Here is a 22,309-nt window from a genome sequence, read left to right on the forward strand (position 1 = left end):
GTTGGTCACGAATGGGGGAGATGACGAAACCTCGGGTTCGTGTGTTAACGTAGACTTGAAATCTATTGGACCATCGTCGGCACTTTAAAGTTCAAAGAAAACTATCAGATACATCACAATATGATAAATAACACCTTGATGATGATTAGTTATGTTTGATTACATAATGATGCGTCTAGCAGGTGACTAGCACGTGGAAGCATTATCTGATACAAGATGCAAGTCATTTTGTACATATTGGTTTTCTGACCACGGCTTCCGAAATGCAGCATCATGAACATTTATTTAACACTGGCCTTCATATGTTGCAGGGAAACACCGGGTCTATGTAGAATCCATCAGCGCTGATGAGTTTCGCGGACAGTATTTGTCTAATGGAAGTAGCTATGGTGCCTAGTAACTAGGCAACCGGCAGCCGCCTTTATCAGAGAAACTGGGATTCAGAGTTTTGCTTTAAATGCACTTATTTCACCAGTCTAACAGAAAGACGTGGACCGGTGAGCTAATGCGCCGCAACTGCGTTTCGAATCCCAGATTGGCCATGATTACGCCCCTTGGTTTGTTTTGTTTATTCTCATGCTATTTTCTAGTGGTAGAGCGTCCGCCCGGAGGACGGAAGGTCCAGGGTTCGATCCCCGGCCGCGTCATACCAAAAGACGTTTAAAGATGGTACTTGTTGTTACCATGTCTGGCGCTCGGCATTAAGGGGCTAAAACAAGGACTGGTCGGCTCGGAGTCAGTATACTGTGTCTGAGTGGGGTATTCATGTTAAACTGCGGCATGGTATCTCAGTGAGCTAGCACTATAAATCGGCATCAGTCCGGATTAGTACAAGCAACCACACACACACACGTGCATGCACGTCGCTATATAAGTGCAATAATCTTGGACGCGACGTTAAACCCAATTTCACCTCCCCTCCCCTCACTCATGCTATTTCAACGTTTTTTTGAAAATGTGCAGGCATACTCTATTGTGCGTTGATATGTGTAATTATATGTCTAATGGCCATGTATACCTATGAGTGTGTGTGCTCGTGCGTGCATGTGGATGGATGCTACTTATCTGTGACTGCTTACCAGTTTTAGCCAGGTACAACTACATGCACTAGTCCTTCAAAGAAATCATGTTGTAATGTTTTACTTTTTCATAAGCCTTTTTGGGCGGTCGGGTAGCCTAGTGGTTAAAGCGTTCGCTCGTCACGCCGAAGACCTGGGTTCGATTCCCGACGTGGGTACAATGTGTGAAGCCCATTTCTGGTGTCCCCCTTCCGTGATATTGCTTGAATATTGCTAAATGCGGCGTAAAGCCTTACTCAATCGCTCACCCCCATTAGGAAGATTTCAAAAAGCCTCATACGACTATTTGATCGGGGTGGCGGCTTTCCGCGACTTATCATGGGGAGGACATTTCCAAATTTGACGCATCAGTGGCTACAATGTTGACCGATGCAATTCCTTATTTGACTTGTACCGCATTATCCTGTGTTTGTTCAGGTGAAAATTTGACTTGTCTTTGCATGTGTTTGTGACGGGTGAGGCAGTTCACGCTCACCTTTCCGAGAACACATGGATTCATCACTACTTGATAGTGATTCATAAACACATGCTCATGGTACAGTCAGAATTCTACATCGGACTCTTTCCAGTAGAGCTTTCTTATGATTATTGAAATGGTTTTGACGCTTTTGATTTAATTTAAGGTTTTAGTCTCATACGTCTTCATGTACACCCGACGAAGCGTACATAAAATATCCCTGCATAGCTTATCCAGCTCTTGCTTGTCGTGCCATCCGGCTGGAGAAAATAACTTCAACGTGTGTTGGGAATAGTCGAAGTCAGCTGAAAGTAACGTGATATAATCTTCAGAAAACCAATGCAGAAAATGTGACACGGCGCATACATAATCTCCCCCTTAAAGTCCTGTGCAGTCGATGATGTCAAATGAGAAATAGAAACTTGGTACCCATCACTGACATCAACAGATGGTATTATCATTGCTGTATTCTTCACAATACTTGATTTGCTTTTGTCATATTTAAGAAAAAACAGAAAACTTCTTAATTTAAACGGTATTTATTAAATTATATTATGTCAATATCAGCTTCATGGGACATGTCTTCCCCGAGAAGCGAACATGCGATGAATAAATCAAGGTTCAGCGTACACTTTGCTCTCTGGGGTTTCCTCTGAGAACATTCTTTCCTTAAAACATAAACTATTTTACTTGTTTTAACACGTGTATTTCCGGGACCTCGTGATTTTTACATAAAAAGATTCAATTTCATATTTCTTCCTTACTCACAGTTTGAATTATTTAACTTTTTTCCCGATAAAAAAAATCGTTGATTTAAACCCCAAATCTGAATTCCGTTATAGTGCGAGACAGTTCCAAGCGTTATTCATACGGCACAAGTAACATGTCTTAACCGTTACTTCCCGTTCATCTTGACATATTCGTCATCGGCTTTCGTTTTCAAAATTCACTTCCAATAAAATAAACTATACCAAAAAGGTATTAAAGATTTTGTGGTAATCAATAAAGAACCTTTACTCCTGAAACACACAACTTGTGGGCATTCGGGCCCCCACCCCAAGATGCACCACTTGTCTCGTGCAAGATTGGCGTCTAAGTTTGGAAATCACGTGCAGCATATCGTGAATAGAATAAAGACACTCTGTAGCAACACCTAACTGATTGTTAGTTTTGCCATTACGTGGTACACATTGGAAACATCTTTCTTTAACGTGCATAATTCTCTCTAAGTTTTTAGCTTTCGCATGTCGGGGGCACGGGTGGCCCAGTCGTCTAAGGCGCCGCGATTCGCTGTGCAGAGTTGCGTCCCTTGGCACCACTGAAACCTATGATTGTGGGTTCGAATCCCGGTTCGCCCCGATTATGTTTCTAGGTTTGTCAGCACCATACCCGTGCTCGTGGGTTTCACCGAAGTGGTAAACGTCTGAGACCTGCATCACTTCGGGCTTTCCTCCCACATTAAGCTGACACGCCGCGATATGACCGGATACTGTTAAAAGCGGTGTTAAACACAACTCACTCACACACTCACTCACTTTCGCGTGTCTTTTGGCGGTGAGTATATATCTTCTGTAACCGCAGTATAATGAGATGACTGTAGGAGTGCTTCTCTAGTTACACGGTTACTGTTACACAGACACACGAGCAGGAAATGAAACTCTCCTATAATAACATCCGGGTTACAACGTGGACAGAGCTATGGTGGTGTGACACTGACACTGTATTTTCAATATATGAGATGTTCAACGATTCCTACTAAAATAATTCAATATATCTTTCTAATTAAATAATTCTTAAACACATCTTTTAGTTTCTAATAATGTCTTATAACTAGTAAGGGCGGTCGGGTAGTCTAGTGGTTAAAGCGTTGGCTCGTCACGCCGAAGACCCGGGTTCGATTCCCCACATGGGTACAATGAGTGAAACCCATTTTCCGGTGTCCCCCGCCGTGATATTGCTGGAATATTGCTGAAAGCGGCGTAAATCTATACTCAGTCACTCACTCACTTATAACTAGTATAAGTACTTAGAAAAGATGATCTCGAAGTTTTATCATGCCAACTTTGAGATTGAAGTGTTTACAACGTTGAGAGAACATATTCACAAACATTTTAACTTTACTACAGTCTTTTGCTGTCCCAACATGAAAATAAAGCGGCGAAACCCTTTCCATATCAAATAGAAATCTCTGCATAAAGCTGAGTCGATAGTGCGAGTCTGACTACATCATGAGAATGTGTTTATGAATCACTATCAAATAGTGATGATACGTGTGTTCGTATCTGCTACCAGGTGTTCGCGAAAAGGTGTTCGCGTATCCAGTCCCCCCTGTGGCACCCTTAACACATGCAAAGGCAAGTCAAATGTCCACCTGAAAAAAAACACGGGAACATATACAAGTCAAAATAGGGTATTGCATCGGACATATTTTTTGTCACTGCGTCAAATTTGGAAATGTCCTCCACATGTCTCCATACAACCTTTACAAAGCTTTACTGAGGCCTTGAATATTGTAACTTTAATTAAACAACTTCTGAGCATAATTCGCATGAGGCTCTTTGAAATCTTGGTAGAAAGATCATGCTCGATTGTATCTCAAAAGTTGTGAAATGTAAACGACAAAGGCAGGAGTTGCTGGAATATTGCTCGACATGAAGGGAAAGTTAACTATTGACAAAGTTGAAGTCATCCCTCTTGTCATACAGTCTTGTGGAGAGTGTGTTTGTCACTCTGAATCTTTATGCATGGATCTAAATATGAAACAGATGAGGCGGCCTCACTGGTCTCCTTTATTTCTAGGTCAGGTGGGTAAATCAGTGGAAGGGAATTGGCTATTTGATTGTTATTGAACGATATCAGATCATCGATATACCTGAAGCTGAAGTTAAACTTCTAGGCCAAGCTACCTTGTTTTGTCAATCCAAGCAAACATACTGATTCTCTGCATAAAGAAACAGATCCACAAGAAGAGGAGCACAATTGGTGCCCATGGGGATGCCTAATTCCTGTCTGAATGTCTTACCCCAAAATTTTACGTAGATGTTATCAATGAGGAAGTCCATCATTTCACATATTGTTTTCTCAGTAAACTTCAGATGGCATTTGCTTTCATTTTTTACAAATTGTCCTGAACCTCTGAATATAGATACGTTTTGTTTGTTTGTTTATTGTTTAACGCCGCACTCAGCAATATTCATGCTATATGACGGCGGTTTGTAAATAATCGCGTCTGGACCAGACAATTCAGTGATTGACATCATGAGCATCGATCCACGCAATTGGGATCGATGACATGCATCAACCTAGTCAGCGAGCCTGACCACCCGATCCCGTTAGTCGCCTTTTACGACAAGCATAGTCGCCTTTTACAGCAAGCATGGGTTGCTGAAGACCTATTCTATCCCGGATCACGTGTAAGATACGTAACTGTATCTATCGTCACCACGTTTTGTAACAAAATCCCCATGGACCCAGGAATGAAGTTTTGTCCTTACGTTTCTCATGTGGGATAAGTAGTGTACAAAGTTAAAAAATCAAACGTTTTGACAGAATGGATCTTGGTTCTTTTCTGAGATTGCATAAAGTCAAGCAAATCCTTTGAGATTTGAGTATCCACATGGTATTAATTCCATTAAGTCCTTCCTTGATAGTATTAAGGAGACCCTTTGAGACAGGGATTTGATGGTGCATATGCTGCACCCAGCAATATATCTCTCTTTATACGGATTTTTATGGAGCTTTGGATCCAGTTCAGAAGAGGAATAATCATGTCTTCAGGTCAAGCCAAAAGTTGATTGTACTGATTCGTGGTTTGGGCAGGTTTTTTGCTCAGTTAACAATGCGGCATTATTTGCTGTCGCTTATACTAAGTTCTCTGATCAATTAATCAAGGAAATTAATCTAGTAATGCTTACATATAATAGTTATGATATTTGCGGCCCTGTCAGTGGGAACAACTAAAAACTTTCCATGTAGGGCAGCCAGACTTTGGAAGACAGCTGGCTGGGACAGAATGGAATTATTCTAATATCCGTTTCTTCTTTTTACGAGTGTGCATTCTTCCCATGACAACATCACGCCCTGACCAATCTTCTTTTTTTGACCATTTTTTGGCTTATACTTCGACAGCATCCATAATGATTTTAAAATTGTGATCCCATTTGGTAGGAGGCTGCTCACGGTATTTTGGCGAAGGTTGTTATTGTCGACAATGGAGAAGTGACCTGTGATTGTATGACCTACAGGTTGATAGCAGTATGAGGAGTCATAGCAACCACAAGTCGATGTTCTGCAACCCGTACCTATAATTGAACAACCTGGATGAAATTGTGTTAGCATAGAAAAACGAAATTGTTGGTGTTTCCTGAAATTTGAAATATTGCGGGACATTTTGGAATACTTCGAAGATTTAACATACTGACGCGAAAAGCCAGATTACCTTTCCGTTCACATCCACACGTTTCATCATATCGGTTTTCTGGACATTATATATTTTTTAAGGCTCCAGCTGCACAACCAGATATATTTTTAAAACTATGAGCCTGAATATCATTTATGAAACCAAACCTTGCAACAATATAAGTTTTGAGGCAGACAATTTCTTTGTTTTTCAAGACTGAAGCATAATTTAAAAAAAAAAATCTTCTGATACAATCTATTTTTAAGGGATAAAATTCTTTTGACTCTGTACTCTCTATCGATTATATTTTCGTTTGAACCTCCTAATGTGTGACTTGGCTGTGTGTTACCGTGCCCCGATGGCGTGGATAGTTGTCCATGGCAACAACCTCAGCATTGTTTGCCTTGTCATTGAGAAAGGTTGTATATTGCTGATTGCGGTGTAAAACAACATTAATCCCGAGTTACACGACCTACTGATACTGGGAACGAATGCGTGGTTACAATGGCGGACTAATGTTTTACACCGCATATTCCAGGTGTGAGGCATTAACTGATGGGCTTCTGGGAACTCAGATAAGCTAATCGATTTCGATTTCACTTCCTCTAGTTTGTTTTATCTTCAATTTTGACAGTAACCGAGATGTGGCTAGATGTGAATGTTAATCATTTTCTGCCCTTACGTGTTGAGGTGGGGTTGTGATGGTGTAGTGTGTTGCGATGTGGTGTGTTGCTGTTGTGTTAGTGTGTTGTGTTGCAGTTGTGTTAGTGTGATGTGTTTCGGTTGTGTTGGTGTGGTGTGTTTCGGTTGTGTTGGTGTGGTGTGTTGAGATGCGGTTGTGTTGGTGTAGTGTGTTGCAGTTGTGTTGGTGTGGTGTATTGCGGTTGTATTGGTGTGGTGTGTTGAGGTTGTGTTGGTGTGGTGTGTTGTGGTTGTGTTGGTGTGGTGTGTTTCGGTTGTGTTAGTGTGGTTAGTAGCGGTTGTGTTACTGTATGGTGTGTTGCTGTTGTGTTAGTGTGGTGTGTTGCAGTTGTGTTGTGTTAGTGTGGTGTGTTGCAGTTGTGTTAGTGTGATGTGTTTCGGTTGTGTTGGGTTGGTGTGTTGAGATGCGGTTGTGTTGGTGTAATGTGTTGCAGTTGTGTTGGTGTGGTGTATTGCGGTTGTATTGGTGTGGTGTGTTGAGGTTGTGTTGGTGTGGTGTGTTGCTGTTGTGTTGGTGTGTTGCTGTTGAGGTTGTGTTGGTGTAGTGTGTTGACGTTGTGTTGGTGTGGTGTGTTGAGGTTGTGTTGGTGTGGTGTGTTGCTGTTGTGTTGAGGTTGTATTGGTGTGGTGTGTTGAGGTTGTGTTGGTGTGGTGTGTTGAGGTTGTGTTGGTGTGGTGTGTTGACGTTGTGTTGGTGTGGTGTGTTGTAGTTGTGTTGGTGTGGTGTGTTGACGTTGTGTTGGTGTGGTGTGTTGTAGTTGTGTTGGTGTGGTGTGTTGAGGTTGTGTTGGTGTGGTGTGTTGTAGTTGTGTTGGTGTGGTGTGTTGAGGTTGTGTTGGTGTGGTGTGTTGAGATGCGGTTGTGTTGGTGTAGTGTGTTGCAGTTGTGTTGGTGTGGTGTTTTGCGGTTGTGTTGGTGTGGTGTGTTGAGGTTGTGTTGGTGTGGTGTGTTGAGGTTGTGTTGGTATGGTGTGTTGTGTTGGTGTGGTGTGTTGAGGTTGTGTTGGTGTGGTGTGTTGTGGTTGTGTTGGTGTGTTGCTGTTGAGGTTGTGTTGGTGTGGCGTGTTGTAGTTGTATTGGTGTGGTGTATTGGTGTGTTGTGGCGGGTGTTATATAATATGACCTGGGTGGGACTGCGTGGACAGTGCTTTGTTTTACAATGTCATGTGTTTTACAATGTCATGCATTTTTGTTTCTTAGTTTACCATAGGATAGGCTGTAATGGTCCATTGTCTACTGTCTTAGTAGACCCTTATCACTGACTAAAATAACTTGACAACCACTACCCCTCCCCTTTCGTAAAAGCAATGTCGGTCCCCGGTCCATAATTGCCTAGACGCGATTGGAGAACTTGGTGCCCACGCAGACACACGGACACGTTATATCTTTGAGAAAACAAAAATATATCTAGGATTACTGCATATTACATCAGGTGCACTGCTTACCCTGCCCCGTGACTGAATCTGTCTGCACATTTCCCCGTAGCTATGTAACCTACACTGCAAAGGACCTACATGTATCTACCCACGTAACATTTACCTTCACAGAGGTCACACCTTTGGAGAGAGCAGCCAACAGGTGCGTTGGAGAGTTTTTGTGCGTCTGATATCAGACTAAATTTCGAGGATTGCATGCAGTCACCAAGCCATACTGTAGCAACCATGTTGCAGCAACGGAATAATGTACATAGCGCACCCTGTGAATCAGGACGCCATCGCTCCCCTTGAAATTTGACAAATGTCTGCATTAAAGAAATGTTTATATGTACTGAGATTTATTTGTTTGTATTTGGCGCCGCGCTTAGCAATATTACAGCTATATGACGGCGGTCTATAAATAATCGAGACTGGATCAGACAATTCAGTTATTGACATCATGAGCATCAATCTACGCAATTGGGATGCGATGACATGCATCAACCAAGACAACGAGCCTGAACACCCGATCCTGTTAGTCGCCTCTTATGACAGACATTGGTTGCTAAAGATCAATTCTACCCGGACCTTCACGGAGGTTGATACTTAGTACGGACGAAGATACCATGATGATGATGATGATGATGTTGGAGATTTAACGAGCGCTTCCGGTGGTCCCGATTTCGCACTCGTGGCGACACCAGCAGAAACCACCAGGAATGCAAGATGTCCTGGCTGGAGGGACCCGGAGTAACGAGGAGTCTTTTGTAAATTGTATTCACAGTGTCCACGTCGGTTTACCTAAGGACGTTCTCGCACCCTTGCATCACTTGCATGGTGCAAAACCAGGTTCACAAACACTCCAGTGCACCTAGCTAGCTTGCAGTGCATGTATTTTGTTTTAAATATAGCGGTTCAGGAATACTATTCTTGAAATCTTAGATAATTACACGAAATACATTATTTCCTTTCAAACACACATGTGACGTCGTTATATTGTTCAAACGCTCCATTAGTTTCAGGAATGGAGAGTTCTTTGTCAATTATCAATTATTTTAAACCAACATTTCAATTTATTTGCACTTGGAATATACGGAACTATTTTTCAAATATTTTGACAAGTGAATAATTTCAAAATTTGTCGAAAAAACCACATTGACATCATTACCAATATCACAATTACTAGATATTCAAAACCATGGTTTACAGCATTTACATTATTAAGTACAAATTTGTTTTTCAATGATATACATGAAATCTTTGCTTCATGAACTGTGTTAAAAATACCTGGGGTAATTCAGGCCATCTGTGACATCACTCTTAATACGTACATCACTGTTTGCATATGTCTGGGTGAAAACATTAACATCAGTAAAATTGGTCTCCTTACCTGAGGAAACATGGATATTCAAAATATTTACAGAGTCAATTGTATCATAAACATTGTGAACATCATTTGATTTGCTTGATACATTTATCTTAAAGGCTTCCTTGGACGTGTAAGTAGTGTGTGAGCTATGATATTCAGAATATCAGATACACTGTGAGCATGATTTGTGTCATCATTTGAATTAACTATTACATTTACATCAGAACAATTGTCAAGATTACACGCAGCAGGATAATTAATCAGTACATTTAAAAAGTTCAAGTTATCAAGTACCTGGTTGACAACATCAGTGTTTACCGTTGTTTGACTTGGGATATTTGCCACAGAATGTGTGTGGTTACTTGGGACAGACTCAGGGCTATTACACATATCTTCTGTGTCAGTAACATTTTGGTTTGCATGAAGTTTATATTGAATATTTTTTCAGAGTTTTTATTTAGCTTATATATGGTTAAACATCATTCCTACTGCTCTCTGCATCAACCTCTTTATTGATAGATGTTGTAATTTGAGCACTTACTTCGACATCTGTTATTTTATCATCTGTGATACAAGTGTGATTATCCAAAGACACTGCAACAAGCATTTCATCACATATAATTATCAGCATATTCATCAGCTCGCGACGGAACTTGGTGCACGTGCAACAGCAGCAGAGAACGCATTCCTCGTGCACCACGCAAGGGAGACTCACACAGTGTAAATACAGTCTTCAAAGAGTTCTAGCTTATTTTTCAAATATTTTCCGCAAGAGAATGTTTTTTCAAAGTGGAAAAGTAAGGATGTGTTTTAAGTATGGGAATGTCCTCGTAACTCTCCATTCCTTAAAAAAAGGGCCCCGGGCCCTGCGAGGCCTCTGCACTATTATTTTTAAGGAATGGAGAGCTACTCGGACATTCGCCTCAACGTGTACTGGTATGGTATATGACTGCCTGGCAAATGAAACTATACCCTTGAAAAGTGGATGTTACCAAAAAATAGAAACGTTATCAAAACGTTACTGTGCTGTCACCAAAAAGCTGTGTACTTAAGTTCCAAAACACAACTATGATACCCGTATCAAATACATCACCATTGAATAACCATTTTCTTGTTTGTTTCAAATTTAGTTGGCATCAAACATGGGTACACTTTCTTTTGCCCGACAGATTTCAAAATTTAGTCATACATTTAGTATTCACATACATTTATATTGGTATTTTCTCTTGGGTTTCCAAAAGACTTGGTTCATCACACCGAAGACCCGGATTGGGTGCAATCATTAAATTATGTGTGAACCCATTCTAGGTGGGTCCGATAGATAATGATAAAAACAAAGTAAAACCAACTTCATTCACTCGAAGACGGTGATGTATTCTCATATCGACATATACCTTATGAATAACAAAGATATTTCATCTTCGATAATGATAAAGCGATAGACCCCGCGACCGTTTGACATGCACTCTTTTCGTCATCGACATCCACACACTGGTTTCATTGGAACAATACGAGCACCAGAAATGTGTTCTCCCCATATTGTACACATGTGGGGAATCGAACCTGGGCCTTAGGCGTGACGAGCGATTCTGCAAAATCTTAACGTATGCGTTAAATCAGTGTGAATCTTGTACATGCAGTTTAAATTCTAGATAACATTGGTTGCCTGTTTGTTGTCTCTTTCAGGAAAATTCCAGCTTTATAATGACCGGCTGTAAATAATCGATAATCCAGTGATTGACATCATGAGCATTAATCTACGCAATTGGGGTACGATGACATACGTTATACGGTGTATAAAGCAAGTCAGCGAGCCTGGCCACCCAATCCCGTTAGTCGTCTTTTACGACAACCATGGGTTGCAGAAGATAAATTCTAACTCGGATCTTCACGGGTGCTCACGATAACATTTAACAATATTCTGTGTATAGCTGTTCGCTGTGTAGAGTTGCGTCCCTTTGGCACGCCAGAAACCTATGATCGTAGGATCGAATCCCGGTTCGCCCCTATCAGGTTTCTACATTTGTCAGCATCACACCCGTGCTCGTGGATTTCATCAAAGTGGTAAACGTCTAAGACCTGCCTCACTTGATAACAGAAATAATGTTCAAAGCGGCGTTAAACCCAACTCACTCACCCACTCACTCCAAGCTATGGTAAATCTGAAAGGAGGCTCAATTGTTGGCTTTGTTTTAGGGTCACGTGGGCTTTCTACTCATGCGTCTTTTTCGAGAGAGACGTTAGTTGTAAGCCTGAAGCCTAGCGTGCAGCAACAGAATGCCATTGTGACGTATCAAGGTCACATGCTATTTCGGTCTTTCAGCTTTTGGGTACCTCAGAATGTCCGAATTTAAAAACTATTGAGGTATATTTTACAGCGTTAGAAATTGGCACGAGTCCTGTAGTCCTTGCAAAAGTGCCCAATAGTTAAGGTATCATAAGGATAAGTAGGAATTTGCCATTTATGAGGGGTTTTGCTATATGTTATCATTATAAGGACCAGTGGACTAAAAATGTTAGTTGCTACCCCTGTTTTAGCATCATATTTTGAAGCTGAAGTATTAACGAAGACTTTCACAGTATTCACAATTGATTTCAACTTCTTTACTTTTTCAGTGCATTGAAGAAGTTGAAATCATGTCAACTGTCTTGACTGTCGTTTAGTCAGAGACCATATCTGATGTAGTTTACAGACTTTTACAAAATCGCCATTGTTACTTAGTCGTGTCCACTGATGGTGGGATACGACGCCTTACTCTGCCAGCCGTCAAACATTCATACGGTCACGCACAGGTATACGTACATGTACTGAAATTATCAAATTATTGACCCATGTGACCAACAAGGTCGAAACAAACAATAGAAATAGTGACCAACGTAAACCGAAATAACATATAAGGCAGTAAATCAGTATACCGGACACCTTCCGCCATTTTGGTAAGGGATGTACCCGAGCTCATTCCTCAGTGACGGTGTCTATGTTTTACAGACGCCTTTTTTGTCGACGCCTTTTTTGTCGCCTCGCTAAAATAACAGGGGGTATGGGGGGTAACGAAGAGACCATACCACAGCCCTGGTTTTCTTTTGGGTATCGTGTGATAAGGTATTGTGATGTTTGCAAGAACTTGCAACATAACATAGGTGTCTCATACAGCTGCAGCATTCTTGAACTTGGATCTGTCGCCATGTCCCCAGGGGCGTTGGGTAACGACAACAAAAAACAAAAAAACAACAAAAAACAACACACCACCACCATATTCGTACATCCTATTTTGTACATCAAATTTGAAAGTAACATATCAGTTGTATGCTCGAAAATAACATAATATTTAAATATGTAATACGTTGTTCTTGTTCCATCAGCTGTGGTTAATGGTGAAAAAGCAAGTTAAGAGCTCAAGGATAACAGAGCCTTCTTCACATGACGCGGGAAATTTGAAAATACAACTGACTGACTCACAGGACTCAAAGTGACGCGCGACCCGTGAAGATCCGGGGTAGAATAGGTCTTCAGCAACCCATGCTTGCCGTAAAAGGCGACTACGCTTGTCGCAAGAGGCGACTAACGGGATCGGGTGGTTAGGCTCGCTGACTTGGTTGATGCATGTCATCGATCCCAATTGCGTGGATCGATGCTCATGATATCAATCACTGGATTGTCTGGTCCAGACTCGATTATTTACAGACCGCCGTCATATAGCTGGAATATTGCTGAGTGCGGCGTTAAACAACCAGCCAACCAACCAACCCCACACCCTGGGTGACATGCGGAGTAACAAGTTATATAATATTATTAATCACGTTTATCTTTCAAATTTACAAGGCAGAATTTCCTGTAGACACAGCTAACAAGGAAGTAAGGCCAAGAGAGCTCTTATCGGATCAGTCTGCAGAATGACATTCAAGATAAATCTTGTATTGTTTTCGGTTGGTAGGGACTGTTAATATTCTTATCAAAATTGAAAGGCGCCGAATAACATGTGCCTGACGCTCGTTGATCGTAAGGCTTTGGTTTGGTTGTTTATTTTGTTTAACGCCGCACCCTGGGGGGCAGTTGGAATGATGATGCCCTGAAAAATAGCGTTACCGTTATTATAGCTAAAATGGATGGAATTTGTTATCAAATAAAAAGAAACAACAACAATGTCGGTTTTGAAACATTTACTGCAATCGACACCAATGTCACTGACCAACTTTTACAAATATGGAAACGTCATAGAACAAACCAGATGACGTCACTATTGAACGTGTCGTCACCTATCCCTATACTATGACGTCACCTAACAACGGGCGTGATAATGGCCCGTCGTCAAGGGCCTTATCAAGTTTTATAGCTAAAATGGATGCGGGCGGTTTAATGATAATTCTATCCATTTTAGCTATAAAACTTGATAAGACCCTTGACGACGAGCCATTATCACGCCCGTTGTTAGGTGACGTCATAGGGATAAGGGTAGATGACGTCACGATCAATAGTGATGTCATCTTGTTTGTTCTATGACATTTGTAAAAGTGGGTCAGTGATATCCGTGTTTATTGCACTAAATATTTCAAAACCGATATTGTTGTTTATTTTTATTTGATAACAAATTCTATCCATTTTAGCTATAATAACGGTAACGCTATTTCTCAGGGCATTTTCATTTGCAGAAGCCCTCGGGCCCGAGTGTTTTGGTGTCATACTAGTTCGTATCACTCCGAAGTTGTTAATGCCTGCGATTGTTGCGAGAAATGTGACATTTCTTTAAGATTTGTACCCATGTCGGGAATCGAACCCGGGTCTTCGGCGTGACGAGTGAACGCTTTAACCACTAGGCTACCCGACCGCCCCAATTCCACAAAGAGCTGACTGCGTTATGTAAGTAACCTATGGCGCTTACATGTGTTGGTCATCATTAATCAATTGGCCGATCATTGAAAGGTAATTATAAAGATGTCAAAGTGATGCCAAGCTAAATTCATAGAATGCTGCAGACCGCCACAGTCACTCTATGCACGGATCGAGTTGATACTACCATAGTTGTCAGGTGCATTTCTTCTTTTTGTTCACGAGGATTGGTCGTAGCGAGGATATTCGTGGACGATCATGCAGTCAAACTCTCTGACGATTCTCAATGCATGCTAAAACGCTGAGTTTAAGATTAAAGGATCTAAATGATCAGTAACAATTGTTCCTTATTTATTCATGCTTTTGAATTGCCAGGGATTTCCCTCGGAATGTGGAAGTGGTCCGTCAGTGTTTAGGTAATATCAATAATACAGTCTCGTGAAAAACGTATAAACCTCAAAGTGTGTTGTTCATACACTTATGAACGTCAGTTTCGCGGTCATGTGACCGACCTCACGTCCATTGGAAAGCCGTGAATATCGTGTAAACTTCACATAAAAAAATATTGTTGCATGACGTCATGTTTGAAATGATGTCTTATTAGTCAGTTGGCCAGGGGTGAAAAACAAAATTTCGTTCCCACATTTTCCTGTATACCTAAAACCTTTTCTGTTGCACAAAGGAAGTATCTGTACACAATTGTCATAGGGCAGTAAGCTTGCAAGTGTGTGCGTGAATTTTCAGTGGGTCAAAATTGTATAAATTGAACGAAAACTGCATAAATTGACAAAATTGACTATAACATTTTTATTAAGTCATTAAACTATCCAAATTATGTCTTTGATTACAGGCAATATGTTCGGTTATCTGAATTTGGCAAACATTTTGTTTCATTTAACTGTTATTCTTATTCTCAGTGAAAACATTGGTACAAATCATGTTTTTTTACTTCATTGTAAAATCTTGCGAGTAGTTAAAACACTAATTCCATTGAATTGTGACAATAACACCACTATTACTGTGTATCGAAATCTGCCTGAACCATTGTGTTATCCTATACAGAAACAAAATGAAAATTTATCCACCCTTGCCGAACTAGGCTGAAATTCCTGGGCTCGACCGTAGCGCCACCAGTGGGTTATGACGAGTTATGTTCCTTCTAAGCCTCTCATATGGACCAATCAGATTCCACCTCTCGTATCACTTGCATTTGCTTCAAACCAAATGGCGGCGCCCAGTCAAAACGATCTGATCGACAATCAAGATCTATATTGTGATAAAACGGGTCTTACATAGCGAAGTGTATCAAATCACGTGAGCACCTTGATTAAAAACATGAAAAGACTTGGAAAATATCTGTTGACAGCGAGTTGGCGATGCACATGCTTTGCATATCCCGCAATCGACAGAAATCTGCACGACATTTTACGAACCGGATTTCGAATTCGTTACGCGATTTTGATTGGTCTATGCATAGACTCGTTAGTCCAGCCAAAAAATAACTGAATAATACCAGCCTAGTTCGGCAAGGGTGCAAACTCGACTTTTATAGTCAGTTAACTCATTTGCCTCGGGAAGATGGTAGCCTCTTTGCAGAATAAAACCTGTCTACATTTAGCCTCTATGCAGAAATAAAACATACGTACATGTAGCCTCTATACAAAAATATAACCTGCCTACATATAGACTCTATGTAAATATATAACAATATTAAAAGTAGCATCTATACAGAAACATAACCTACCTAAATGAAGTCTCTATGCAAAAATATACTGAACAACAAAAGTTCCTGTGACATTGAAAAAGATTAAATGCAAAGTTATGGTTTAATTTGCCATACTGACTTCACAAAATCCGTGATTTCATAAAAAAAACATGAACATGCCAAAATGTCAATTTACAAATCAATAGCGTGTGTGTCCACCTCTCGCTGCGATGGAATGGACCAGGCGTCGCACAAAGTCCTGTGGGATATCTGTCCATATCTGCCGGAGCATGTTTAGAAGTTCCTGGAGTGTCTGTGGAACACGTGGTTGACGTCGAAGGCGCCGATCCATCTCATCCCACATGTGCTCGATTGGTGAGAGATCAGGGGAACGAGCCGGTCAGGGGATGACATTAACGTTGTTTTGTTGAAAGGAATCCTGAACAAGTCGAGCAATATGCGGCCGGACGTTGTCGTGTTGAAAGGTAATGCCTGGGCCATGACGACGCAAAACGGTAGAACAACAGGGCCGATGATCTCGTCGCGGTAGCCCTGTCCATTGAGATTTCCCTCTACCACTATCAAACGGGTCCTGTCTTGCTGTAATCCCACCCCATACCATAATGCTGCCTCCCCCGAACCGATCTTCTTCCATGACACAATGATTGATGTAACGTTCACCTTGAAGTCGGTACACTCGAATCCGTCGATCGCTGTGGCTGAGGTGAAAACGAGACTCGTCAGTGAATAGAACTTGTCCCCACTGCATGGCCGTCCAGCGTAGACGCTGTCTGCACCACTATAGACGTGCTTGACGGTGGTTTCCTGTCAAATTGGGACGTCTGGCGGGTCTTCTGGCGACAATCCCTGCACATCTGAGGCGACGACGTACGGTTTGTGAAGATATTCGTCGAAGGCCAGGGATGCTTCTTGCACTCACTGTTGCTGGCTGGAATACTTTCGTAGGTGCGTTGCTCGAATTCAGTTGTCTTGTCGTTTAATGGTTACGCGAGGCCTGCCACCCCGAGGATTGTCTCTGACTGCATTCGTCTGTTGCCAACGTTGCCATAAACACCAAATGGTATTTCTGTGGACGTTAAATTGTCTTGCAACATCACGTTGTCTCGATCCTGCTTCAAGCATACCAATGGATCGCAGACGCTCATTTTCGGACAGGCGTGGCATTTAGTAATGTTGAATAATTGCGTAATTTTGTTGTTTTTCTGAGTGGTTGTTGTCAGCACGATGCTAAACAATGCATATGGAATCCCGTTAACGCACATGTTTTTATACCCATTATAGGGTAGTGAAATGCATGGGGCTTGCATAAAAGTCAACTTTTGCATGGAATGCATGTTTTTCTGTAGCAGTTGCGTTTTTGTGACTTGATTCCAAACCCGTACTACAATATTGAAAACCAAACTTTACTTGTTTGAAAAATACACTAAAATATTGGCGTCACAGGAACTTTTGCTGTTGAGTATATAACATACGTTCGTGTACCCTCTTTGCAGAAATTTAACATACGCACATGTAGCCTCTACGCAGAAATATAACATGCCTACATGAACCCTCTATGCAGATATAAAACATTGCCTACATGAACCCTCTATGCAGATATAAAGCATTGCCTACATGAACCCTCTATGCAGATATAAAACATTGCTTACATGTGGCCCCTATGCCGAAATATGAGATAGAACGAAGCGTAGTTTATTTCACAATAAAACAGTATGCTATCACGACGTCATTTCTGTAGATTCGAAATGTGTTCGTAACTTGATAACGTCATATATTGGATGACGTTATCTTTGAGAGGGAAGTGTGTTGTTCACCATAGATGTAGCTGGGCATCGCAGATGAACGCAACTGCCGGTCGATGGCATTCAAAAGTGGGAGAGATATGACAATCGGAATTGAGAGACAAGGTAACGATAACCGACGTAAAAATTGTGAGAATATCTTGGAAATACCAAACGTAACCACCCTGTTCATAAAATGGACTTGTCCGACATTGCCGAAGTCGGATTCTATTCAGGGAGTCATCATCATTAAACTTAAGGTAACTATTTATAAAGCTTGTACTTTTTATCAACTTCCTTAAAGGCTGTCCATAATGTTGATATCTCATATAAGTAATAAACGACTCGTGGTCGTTGTTTATTGTACAATAAAACACTGCATGGTTTATTCTCCCTGCAGTGTTTTATTTACGAAAAATAACGAAATATAACATCATGACATGTAGCGTCTATGTAGAAATATAAATACAGCATAGGTACATGTAGCCTCTGTGTAGAAATATAAATATAGCATAGGTACATGTAGCCTCTGTGTAGAAATATAAATATAGCATAGGTACATGTAGCCTCTGTGTAGAAATAAAACATACGTAAATGTAGCCTCTATGTAGAAATATAGCATAGGTACATGTAGCCTCTATGAAGAAATATAGCATAGGTATATGTAGCCTCTATGTAGAAGTATAGCATAGGTACATGTAGCCTCTATGTAGAAATATAGCATAGGTACATGTAGCCTATATGTATATGTAGAGATATAGCATAGGTACATGTAGCCTCTATGTAGAAATATAGCATAGGTACATGTAGCCTCTATGTAAAGTATAGCATACGTACATGTAGCCTCTATGTAGAAATATAGCATAGGTACATGTAGCCTCTATGTAAAGTATAGCATAGGTACATGTAGCCTCTATGTAGAAATATAGCATAGGTACATGTAGCCTCTATGTAGAAGTATAGCATAGGTACATGTAGCCTCTATGTAGAAATATAGCATAGGTACATGTAGCCTATATGTATATGTAGAGATATAGCATAGGTACATGTAGCCTCTATGTAGAAATATAGCATAGGTACATGTAGCCTCTATGTAAAGTATAGCATAGGTACATGTAGCCTCTATGAAGAAATATAGCATAGGTACATGTAGCCTCTATGTAGAGATATAGCATAGGTACATGTAGCCTCTATGAAGAAATATAGCATAGGTACATGTAGCCTCTATGTAGAAATATAGCATAGGTACATGTAGCCTCTATGTAGAAATATAGCATAGGTACATGTAGCCTCTATGTAGAAATATAGCATAGGTACATGTAGCCTCTATGTAAAGTATAGCATAGGTAGATGTAGCCTCTATGTAGAAAGAAAACATACGTACATGTAGCTTCTATGTAGAAATAAAACATACGTACATGTAGCCTCTTTGTAGAAGTATAGCACAGCTCTATGAAAGACTTGAGTGGCTTAACTAGACTTGCCGATTATGTATAGGGGAATGTCCGAGTAACTCTCCATTCCTTAAAAATAATGGAGCAGAGGCCCCGCAGGGGCCGAGGCCTATTATTTTTAAGGAATGGAGAGTTACGAGGATATTCCCCTACTTAAAACTCATCCCTACTTTTACACTTTGACAAAATATTCTGTAGTTGAAAATATTTGAAAAATTCAAATGCTGCTTCAAGATAATGTTCAGTTGACAAGCAACTCACCATTCCTGAAAAATAATGGAGCGTTCAAACAATAGAATGACGTCACAGATGTGTTTTAAAAGTTGGGGAATATCCGAGTAACTCTCCATTTCTTAAAAATAATGGGCCTCGGCCCCTGCGGAATGGAGAATTACTCGGGACATTCCCCTCTACGTCGCTGTGTATATAGTAACTGTTGAACCGTGTGAACACGTCTTAGAGAACCAGCACAGCAACACGTGACTAAAGATAGATGGGTGAATGAATATGGTTTTATGCCGCTTTTAAAAATATCACGGTGCGGGACACCAGACATGGACTTCACACATTGCACCCATGTGGGCGAATCGACCGGGACCATGACGTAACGAGCAAACGCCTTAACCACCAGGCTACCCCACCGCCCCCTATAATAGATGAAAACAAAAACATTTGGATTGAAACATTTTATTCCTTTTTAGACTCCATGCATACAATTGCATTTTGTCTTCATTTTAATAAAGCTGAATGCGTACGTATATACAAGTTGATGTAAAATAAAGGACAAAAATAGGATAATAGATTTGTAGCGCATTGTGATCGTCTATTTCAAAGTCCAAATTAGGAACCGTTCATCTATCACTGAGGTGGGTCAGGTTTTTTTGCACTAATGTACTGAAAAATAATGACCCTCCCCTAATGCTAGTCATATTTTTGGATGGCCCTTCCCATGTCCGTGTACATTTTCACCCCCCACCACCAAAAAAAAGAGATAAATTGCAAAACACTTAATATGTCCAGAACATGTCCATTTTTTCTTGACCTTCCCCAAATATGTGTATCATTCTTTATGACCCTCCCTTAGAGACGTCATATTTTTTGTTTTGGTGACCCTCCCCTGATTCCCTGTGACCCTCCCCATAATAAATATGATAAATGACCGGTCCCTTGTTTGCATAAGACGTTTTATTCAATAATCCTTAAACATGACCATTAAATATACACATATCCCTTTAAACCGAACACTGAAACACTTTTGAGTCAGTTTAATTCAACAGCAAACAAATGTCAAACTCCGCTACTCGGGACGCACCTCGGCCGACGTTTGCTGAAGGTGTTTGCACGCAGCCGACCTGACAGTGTGCCGCTACAGACGAAGGTTCACTGATCAAAACAATGGTTGTGATGACTTAGGACCATTCTTATTCTGTTGCTGTATTCACTGCTCCTTAGGATGGGCATTAATTCAACACAGTTTAGGCCGCTAAAGTTTGGTTCATAGTTTTCAGGCAATATTGTTAAAAACTTGATCGGTAACGAGTTAACCTTCGCCCATCGACGATCGTATCAATAGGTACATATGTTTCACTTTATCTTATGAAAACGATTATAGCAGAGATTTTTTATAATTATGAAATTTTCACAATAATTGATCAGGGGTAGGTTTCAGACACATGTTGTAGAATGCGTCGAGACAGACGCTCCCCGATCCTGAGAGATCGATTACTTAAAATGTAAACTGAGAAGCAAAAGAAACCAACTAAACCTCTCGGTTGCTTTTATCATATAGTTGATTTTCAGTGTAAGCATCCAAAAGATGGCGCTTAGACAGCACTCAAAGAATACATGGTTCAATTTAAAAAAAAAAAAGAAAAAAAAAAAGTTTTACAAATTGATTTTTTTTCTCACAATACACAACTGCTGGTGGGTATATTAGATATCGTATCTTTGAAAATCAATAAATTTGCTTTTTTTCGGCACCAATTTACCTTTCAAACATGGTAAAGGTCATATGGCTGTCTTCATTGAACCAATCTATCGTTACACAAAATTACCTAGCCACACATTATTTTTTACAAACATCCAACCACATTATTTTTTACAAACTGTTGCAGAAATGAGTGATCGTTAAACGGACATAATCACATTCAACAACCGTTCTTTCAATTTTCTATTACACAGAAAAAACTCGGTATACTTTCTTTTGCCCCTCAGTTATTTTCGGTAATGGCTTTTCTCTGCAAGGATGGGCAGACCAAATATGTCAGGAATTAATTTTCTAAAACACCTTCCCGAATGCGAAATGGTCGTTCCCTTAATATTGGTCAGGTGAGATCACAAACACATGGAATTGCATAGTGTGTGAGAACATGGAAGAAATATATTGATCGTGAATCCCAAATTATACTGATTAAAGATAACACGTTCACACAACATCAGAGCTAATGGCTCACAGAACGAGCCAAACACTATACAAAATTAGTGATGGAGGAATGTCCGGCTACACACGTGAAAGGTATAAGGTCAGACTTCAAGTTTATAATGCATTGTGTTTTTCATCTGATTTCTATGTGATAATGGAAACTTTCTATAGGCATTACCTTACCCGATGTAAGTATCGGGCGTTAACAAAGGACATACTACTAACAAGGCTGATTTAATGGATCGAAAAAGAAAAGGATCATATTATAAGAGTTGCACAACCCAAATAAAAAGAAACCAGACAAAGCAGCGCATGACACGTTCGTTATTAGTGGAAGAGGACGATGTATCACTACGCAGGTAATCTGTGTACACATGAACCTGTGACGTCACTAGTTACGTGTGTGTTTCATTAAACTGAGTGCGAAGACGATAACAAGGCAATAAGACATATGGAAGAATTGTACATCTGATCGTAGCCTTCAAATGACAGAGGACCCGTGAAGATCCGGGTTAGAATTGGTCTTCAGCAATCAATACTTGTTGGAAGAGGCGACTAACAGGCTCGCCGACTTGGCTGATACACGTCATCGTATCCCAATGTTGTATGTCGAGGCTCATGGTGTCAATCACAGGATTGTCTGGTCCAGACTCGATTATTTACAAACCGCCGTCGCAT

The sequence above is a fragment of the Haliotis cracherodii genome, unplaced genomic scaffold (assembly GCF_022045235.1).
Source record: "Haliotis cracherodii isolate W230 unplaced genomic scaffold, xgHalCrac1.p SCAF_1, whole genome shotgun sequence".
Lineage (NCBI taxonomy): Eukaryota > Metazoa > Mollusca > Gastropoda > Lepetellida > Haliotidae > Haliotis > Haliotis cracherodii.